Here is an 8,930-nt window from a genome sequence, read left to right as displayed (position 1 = left end):
GGCTCTGACCCAAGGAATGGGGGGAATGGCAGTGCCTTTTACCAAAGCGAGGGGCAGATGGAAGGGAGTCAGAACCAACAGCTGGACGACTGGACGTGTTGAGTTTGATTCTGTTTCAACTAAAAGCACTTCTGTGTGCACAGAGCCCTTCCGTGGTACACAGCACATGGGGGTATACCTGGGTATATTTCCCCAACAGACATTAGTTTACATATTTCCTCCAAAAGACACAGCCCAGAATGTTCCTAGCTAGACAGTTCATACTAACCACAAACTGGAAACAATCCAAATAACTATCAACAGTAGCATGGATAAATTGTCGCCTTATCAGGGAGCGTCTGGGTGGCCAGTCAGTTAAGATTCCAACTTCGGCTCAGGTCATGATCTCACGGTTTGGGAGTTTGAGCCCCACGTCGGGCTCTGTGCTGACAGCTGGGAGCCTGGAGCCCGCTTCGGATTCTGTGTCTCCCTCTCTCTCTGCCCCTGCCCTGCTCATGCTCTCTCTCTCTCTCTCTCTCTCTCTCAAGAATAAATAAAACATTTTTGAAAAGTTGTGGCCTTATCACATAGTGGAGTGCAATGAGAGTGAACAGTCTGCCCCTACATGCAACACCGTGGACGAGACTCGCAAACAATGTTGAGTGAAAGGATAAGACACAAGAGACCATTCTGTATGATTCCATTCATACAAATTCCAAAGTAGGCAACACTAAGGTATATAATCAGAAATCCAGATTCTCGGTGTCTGAAAGAGGGGACAAGAGGGTTTCTGGGGTCTGGTCCTCGTGTTTCTTTTTTAATGTTTATTTATTTTTGAGACAGAGAGAGACAGAGCATGAGAGGGGGAGGGGCAGAGAGAGAGAGACAGAGAACCTGAAGCAGCTCCAGGCTCTGAGCTGTCAGCACAGAGCCCAACACAGGGCTCAAACTCGTCAACCACAAGATCATGACCTCAGCCAAAGTGGGATGCTCAAGAAACTGAGCCACCCAGGCGCCCCTGGTCCTTGTGTTTCTCGATCCAAGGATTCACTTAGCTATTTGCTAATTGATCTGTGTTCTTTCTATATGTATGTTATTTTCCAAAAATGTTTAAGTTTTTTATAAATATTTTTTTAATTTTTAATTTTAGAGAGAGACAGCAAGTGGGGGACAGGGGCAGAAGGGGAGAGGGAGAGAGAGAGAGAGACAAAGACACAGAGAGAGAGAGAGACAGAGAGAGACTCCCAAGCAGGCTCCACACTCAGTGCAGGGCCTGATGGGGGCGGGGGGGCTCAATCCCACATCCCTGAGATCAAGACTTGAACAGAAATCAAGAGTTGATACTCAACTGACTGAACCACCCAGGTGTGCCTAACATTTTTTTAAAACACTTTCTTGGTGCAGAAATGGCAAATTGAGTGGAGTGGAAAAAACTAAAACATACTCCCTTTTTAAAGTTATTTATTTGGGGGCACCTGGGTGGCTCAGTTGGTTAAGTGTCCGACTTCGGCTCAGGTCATGATCTCACGTTCGTGGGTTCGAACCCTGGGTTGGGCTCTGTGCTGACGGCTCAGAGCCTGGAGCTGCTTCAGATTCTGTGTCTTTCTCTCTCTCTCTGCCCCTCCCCCACTGATGCTCTGTTTCTCTCTGTCTCAATAATAAATAAACATTTTTAAAAAAAAGTTATTTATTTGGTTACAACGAATGAGCACAGGGATAAAGAAGACTTCAGCTAACATGTTAGGTACGTGTTCAATGACAAGGGGTGACTGAGTGAATAAATCCAAGAAATATGGTCTCTGTTGTGCTGACTGGTTGTGAGTTATCCAAATTATGTTTAGTATCGTTACTGTCTGCATTCTGACTAAATGGACTCAAATTTGTATGTCATTCGTTTTGCCTATCTCTTCACACAGTTCTTTTTGTCATCTTGAGCTGTGGTCTTTAGCCTTGGTTTTTGGTTTTTTTTTACTACTCACCCAACAAGTAAGTTGCTATTTCCTAATTACAGTGCATGAGAAATATCTGGTCTTGATGAGAAGGAAAAGGCAGCGGAGAAGGAAGATGGATGCTATTGACAAAATTTTCATTTATGAACATCAGGAATATAAAACACTACCATCACTATGAATATAAAATAATAAAGGGAAATAAGGGACAAGATTAAAAGCAGTAAGTAGGGGCGCCTGGATGGCTCAGTCGGTTAAGCATCCACCTTCAGCTCAGGTCATGATCTCACGGTTCGTGGGTTCGAGCCCTGTGTCAGGCTCTGTGCTGACAGCTCAGAGCCTGGAGCCTGCCTTGGATTCTGTGTCTTTCCCTCTCTCTGGCCCTCCCCTGCTCGTGCTGTCTCTCCCTGTCTCTCAAAAATAAATAAAAACATTAAAAAAATAAAAAAAAATAAAAGCAGTAAGTAGATAGATGATTGATAGATAGATGAAAAGATAAGAAGGAAGAAAAGAAAAGGAGGGGAAAAACAAGAAGAAAATCGGCATACCTATTACAGTCCACGTTTCTGTAACTGGTCACAGAGCCACAGTTGATATGTAACGTATGATTTCCTTCTTCCATTACTCATTCCAAGTTTCCATTGTGCTCAGCTGGAGGGTGCCCTTTAATGAGTGAGGTCACGCCAACACTCCATTCCTGAAAGGTCTAAACCCTTAGTGGTCTTGTCTTTTATTTTTACTTATTTATTTATTTATTCTATTCTATTCTCTCAGAAGTGCCCCGGAGAATGCCTTGGGTTCCAGACGTGCCCGTTGGGTCAGTGGCATGAGAAGCCCCAAATGTGCTGGTGGCATTCTCACCTTCAATTCACTGGAACCACTGCTGTGTCCTCAAGTGAAAGCTTTCTTTCCTTGAGAACCAAGACCTTCAAACAAGCAAAGCTCGAGGTCGTGGGAACAGGAAGCAAAAATTCTGCAAGTGGGTTGTAGGTGACAGGGCCCCCTGCCACCGCAGGTCATCACCCCGAAGCTTCAGCTGCACCCCGTAAGACAGAGCCCCGGCATTTCAGGGTGTTGACTCCCAGCAGGCAACGTAACTCAGTCCTCCCATTGCTTTACCAGGTGAGTTTCTTTTAGGTGATGGGGTGTGAGGTAAGACCGAGAAATCCATGAGCATGAACCCCCTGCCCCCACTTCATTCACTGTACAAAGAGGTCCCTGGTCAGAAGCAACCCTGTGTGGAACGCTCAGTGGAGGAGAAGACATTCTCAGCCCTGAGGGGCAATATGTGTAAGGTGGGGGAAGAAAGGAGAGCCCTTGATCCTCTAAGTGTCCATTTACACAGACGACTGCTTCACACCCAGATCTTAGAAATGAAGCTGAAAGAGGGTAAGGAAACAGCATGCAATTTACCAAACTAAGATTTACACACACTGGTGTCTGCCATTCATTGTGATCCTCTGTGCCTGGCCATGCTCTGGGCACCCGGGCCACAGAGGTGACTCCCAGGCCTGGAGGAGCTCCTAGTCTGACGTGAGGGAGGCCGATCCCTCAGACAGCCACAAGCCTATGGTGGAGGGACATCCAGGTACAAAAGGAGACAGAGTTGGAGAGGGATGTATTGAAGCTGGTGCCAGAGGAAGGAGAACCGGGTGACAGTTCTTAAAGCATGCCATCCAGACAGAGAAAGGAACAGCATTCCAGGCAGAGGGATTAGCCAATGCAAAAATAGAGGACACAGAAGGAGAAGTAATCTCAGGAAAGAGTCAACAAATATTTGGAATTCACTCTTCTTTGCTCGGTGATCCTGGTAAATCCTACACTTGAGGAGTTCATGGTCTGATGGGAGCACATGCTAGAGCCCAGGTGGCCATAGACCCCAGACAGATCAGGGCAGTATGCAGGGGAGTGGCTGGGCTGAAAAGGCTAGAAGGTAGAGAAGAACCCTCTGATTGAGGGTTGAGGCTATGGAGCATCAAGACAGAAAGTGTCCTGAAGGGTGTGGACAGAGTAGGGAACATTCCAGGCAGAGAGACCAGTCCATGCCAAGCCCTCAGGAAATGTTTGCTAAATTTCAAGAAGACAGCAGGACAAAGGCAAGAGCAAGTATGACACAGGGACAGCTGCAGGGAGGGAGAGTCAGCAAACATTTATGATCTATGCCGTGCTGGGTGATGCCAGGGACCCAGCAATGAGTCAGACCCGACCCTGCCCTCCTGGTCTGGAAGGAGACAGTGAGAAATGTGGAGGCCCACAACTGGTAAAGCATGAGGTATGAGGGTCAAAGGGAGCTCCAAAGGGGAAGACCTGGAGGGCTGCTAATAGGAATTAATTCCTGAGGAGACATCTAAGTAACTAATAGGGATTGGCCAAGCAGCAGGAGGAAAGCATTCCAGGTAAGGCAAGAAGGACAGTTTTCATAAAGACTTGGTCCGTGTATACAGTGTGAGGAAGGAAATGAGGAGGGAGGGGGTAGCGGGGTCCCTGGAGGACCTAAAATATCAGGTGAGGATAAGGTTTCCTGAACTTTTGCCCACAACCAATGGGGATCCATGGAAGGGCTTAGACCGGGGGAAAGGCATGGTGGAAGTCAGGTGATGGGAAGCTCTCCCTGTGACTGTGCAGGGGACTGACCAGGGGAGGCAGGGAGATGAGGAAGGTAGCTGGTCTCTCATTCCCAGTCACTATGGCCAAGGGCCACTTAGTACTGAAGGGTGGGAGGGAGAAGGAGAGACTAAGAAAGCATAGTGCATGAGGGCTGTGGGTTGGGGGAACAAAGTTCCTTAAAAGTGGGGAGGGTGGTCTCCTCTGGAAACTGGGAAGGGAATGTTGTCATAAAGGAACGCACAGAAAGATTCTGGGGAGTAACAATGTTCTCTCTGAGCGTCCATGGTGATTTAGTGGGGGTTCACAATGTAATTATTTGTCCAAAACAAATACCTCTGAATGTTATGTACTTTCTGCACATGTGGTATTTTCATACAAAAACAAAATTAATGCCAACAGCAAAGCTAAGCTGGTCCTTGGACCTGCTGATAAGGTAAGGACCTGGACAGGTAAGCTGGACCTGTCCCACCAGGTCCTTGGACTTCCTTATTGCGGCTTTCTGATCTTTGGTGGTGGAGGTCAGAAGAGTGGCTATCCCTGGCATATCAGCTGGGTCAGATTACACAAGGACCTGGTGGGACAATGGAGGTGCCCTACAGCTTGATCAAGGTGATGGTCACACACGTCTATACACAGGTAGAGTCACATCAGGCTGTATACATGAGATTTGCAAACCTTACAATGTTCAAGCCATACTTCAGTGAAAAGACACAAAATTTAAAATACGACATATAATTAAATGATATCATGTGTGGGATTTGCATTAAAATAATAGAGGAAGTGAGGAAGTGGGCAGAGGCACCGGTGAAATGCAATTAGCCCTGAGCTGGGAGTTCAGTGGGTACACGGCAGTTTATTACGCTCTTCTTTTCACTTCTGTATGTTTGCAACTTTTCTAAAACAAAAAGCACATATATGAATGTACGTATACGTGAATAGATAAGCAGTTAGGACAAATACCTAGTGAGCTCGCAGTGACCCAGGCACTCTCTCCCTCGGGAACTCAGATGCCCGCCTTCTCTTAGTGATCCAGATGTTCCAGTGCCGAGATGGACCACACACACATCATTTCTTTCCCAAGATTCCTCCGACCTCTCCCGCTTAACGGAACTGAGAGCCCTAATCAGCACCAAGGACAGATCCACAGCCTTGGGTCTCAGAACCACAGACAGCAACTCAACAAATGGGGGGATCTTCCGTGTGAAGACCAAGGACACTGAAATGAAGAAATGACCTCCTCCCCACCTCCAGGACGGTGTGGAACAGGGTAAGAGGCTTGAGTCGAAGGAGAGCCAGTCAGTACCATTGAATCAGAGTATTCCTTCACAAATATCCTTTGAGCATCTCCTATTGCCAGGCCCTATTCTGAACACTGGGGATGGCAAGTTCTCTGTCCCAAACAATTAGTCAAATAAGAAAACAGGATTGTTTTAGATGGCCCTAAGTGCCATGAAGACACAGCAAATTAAATAGGATACAGGATTCTTTATGGATCAGGAGGGGGCCATTTTTGAAGACGAGGTCAAGAAAGAGACTACATTTAAGCAAAGAACTGAATGAAGTGAGAGAATGATTCATAAGAAGATTGAAGGGCAAAGCACTCAGGCAGAGGGACAAGCGAGCGCCAAGACCCTGAGGCAGGAAAGGGCTTGGAAGGTTTGAGGATCAGCAGGAGGGCCAATGTAGCAGAACAAAGTAAATGGAGGAGAAAGTGGCAGGAAGAGTGTTGGCAAGATAGGAATAGACAGAGAGAGAAAGAGAAAGGATAAAAGTAAGAAAGACAGAGATTGAAAGAGTCAAGAAAGACCCAGAGGTGAAAAGAGAAGCAAAATGATACTATCTGCAGTTTATAAAGTACAATATCCATTAACTCTACTCTGGTTTCTCTTCAGAATGTATAAATCTTTTGTCTTTTACAATATCCATTAACTCTCCCATTTTATATATAGACACACTCAGGTGATCCTTAAACAACATGGATGTGACGTGTGCAGACTCACTTATACACCGATTGTTTTTTCGATAAATGCAGTACCACACTATAAATGTATCTTCCCTTCCTCATGATTTTCTTAACATTTTCTTTTCTCTAGCTTGTTTTATTGTAAGAGCACCGTGTATAATACACATAACATACAAAATATGTGTTAATCAGCTGCTTATGTTATCAGTAAGCTTTCCAGTCAACAAGAGGCTATTACTAGTTAAGTTTGGGGGAAGCCAAAAGATATACTTGAACCCATGAACTGCTGAAGTTGGACGCTTAACCAACTAAGCCACCCAGGTGCCCCAAAATGTAGAGTTTTAAAACAAAAAGTATAGGGGCGCCTGGGTGGCTCAGTCAGTTAAGCGTCTGGCTTTGACTCAGGTCGTGATCTCACAGTTCATGGGTTCGAGCCCCGCGTCGGGCTCTGTGCTGACAGCTAGCTCAGAGCCTGGAGCCTGCTTCGGATTCTGTGTCTCCCTCTCTCTCTGACCCTCCCCTGCTCATGCTGTCTGCCTGTCTCTCAAAAATAAATACAAAACATTAAAAAATTTTAAAAGAAAAAGTATATTACTTCTCCCAACTCTGAGGGTTGACTGGGCATTTCTGCTTGTCCCTCCAGAGGTCACTCATGCGGCTGCACTCAGGGCATTCACTTGGGGCTAGCCTGGGGCTTTTGGCCAGGCCGCCTTGATTCTGTTCTGCGTGGCCTCCCCGGGGGCTTCCTCCCAGCTGGTAGTCTTAGAGTTCTAAGAGAACAAAAGCAGATGCTTCTCGTTGTAGAAACAACTGGACCTCAAGCTGGCCCAGCATCATTTCTGCAACAAACAAGTCGCAAGCCCGCCAGATCGAAGCCACATGGCAGCGCAAGCAGGAGGAAGTACTGGCAGCCAGCGTTAGAGATGATGCGCCCCAGGTGCTTAGCGTCTACCAGGTCGCGTGTTGAGGACTCTGGATATTCACCTAGTTCTCAAGCAAGCGTGTGACATGGCTATCGTCCCCACTTTACAGGGCACACAGCTGAGGACCGCAGAGATAGACTGACGTGAACGCAGTCTGTTGCTAACCCAGGCTGTGTGCGTTGATACTCCACACAAAAATAGTGGCCTCAGGGGCACCTGGGGGGCTCAGTCGGCTAAGCGTCCGACTTCGGCTCAGATCACAATCTCACATTCGTGGATTCAGCCCTGCGTCGGGCTCTGTGCTGACAGCTAGCTCAGAGCCTGGAGCCTGCTTCAGATTCTGTGTCTCCCTCTCTCTCTGCCCCTGCCCCTCTCATGCTCTGACTCTCTCTGTATCAAAAATAAATAAAACATTAAAAAAAAAAACAACAGTGGCCACAGCTAGGTTTGAATCAAGGTCTGTGAACTCCCAGATGATGAGATATAATTATTTAATTATATAATATTTATCAGTTAATTTATATATAATTTAACATAATTTTTAGTTGGTCAAGAACAGAGATATGTAAGGGATAAAATAAACAAAAACAGAGAGAAAGAAAAAGGGGAAAAGAAAAAGGCATATGCACCTAGAGACAAAGACCAGGAGAAAGAAACTAAGAAGCAAGGCCAGTGAGATACAGAGAGAGAGAGAAGCAAAGAGTCAGAGAAACGCAGTGAGAGGGAGGTTAACAGAGCCACAAAACTTCCTTTCGCCTGGAAGTAACAGGAGGGCAGGAATTGTGTCTGTTTTCCTTAGTGGGGGAGGGGGAAGGAGGGGCAGAGGGAAAGGAGAGAGAGAATATGACGCAGGCTTCACCAAGTCACCCCAGAGTCCAAGGCAGGGCTCAAACTCATAAACTGTGAGATCATGACCTGAGCCAATTATCAAGAGCAGGATGCTTAACCGACTGAGCCACCCAGGCGCCCCTCGTCTGCTTTGTGTTTACTTCACCTACAACACTTGGAGGCACTCAGTAGGTGCTCAATATATGCTGACAGGAAACTAGTCAGGTAGATGCCTGCAGTTCCCAAAGTCACCACTAGGTGGCAGCATCCCACACCCTGAAGCCTCCAAACGCCTAGTTCAAAAAGAACAGCCCTGAAGGCTTTGCCTCCACATGCCTCTGACTTTCATGAAGGATGTCTTCCTCCTGGCCCAGCCCCGCCTTCCCCTGCACAAGCCCGGGGCGACGAGTGACCTTTCCGCCTGAGACACCCTCTCTTCACTCTCCTCCACCACCCTGCCCAGTTAAACAACCCTTTGTCCTTAGCCCCTTCCGGCTGGGCCCCAAGGCACCTGGGTCCTTTCCAGGCCCGGAGATGGGGCTGGGATGAAGGTGGGGCAGCTGGGACAAGGCCAAGGAAAAGGCCCAGGGACTCTGGAATCAGTTCTTCGAGCCTTCCTGGACCAGGAGCATATGATCCAACCCCTTCCTCCCTCACACCCCAGTCTAGGCCCCCAGCCCC

General features: G+C 47.2%; 1 long non-coding RNA gene across 1 annotated transcript; it reads left to right on the top strand.

The window, feature by feature from the left end:
• The first annotated feature begins 4,859 nt into the window (after positions 1-4,859).
• LOC115281159 lies at positions 4,860-6,625 on the top strand. The gene is made up of 3 exons (XR_003904128.1): positions 4,860-4,968; positions 5,543-5,802; positions 6,485-6,625. It is a non-coding gene; the product is annotated as an uncharacterized LOC115281159 (long non-coding RNA).
• Positions 6,626-8,930: the final 2,305 nt, after the last annotated feature.

Source organism: Suricata suricatta, chromosome 16 (assembly GCF_006229205.1).
Source record: "Suricata suricatta isolate VVHF042 chromosome 16, meerkat_22Aug2017_6uvM2_HiC, whole genome shotgun sequence".
Classification (NCBI taxonomy): Eukaryota; Metazoa; Chordata; class Mammalia; order Carnivora; family Herpestidae; genus Suricata; species Suricata suricatta.
The sequence above is the reverse complement of the archived record's forward strand: the minus strand, read 5'-3'. Positions and strand labels throughout refer to the sequence as shown.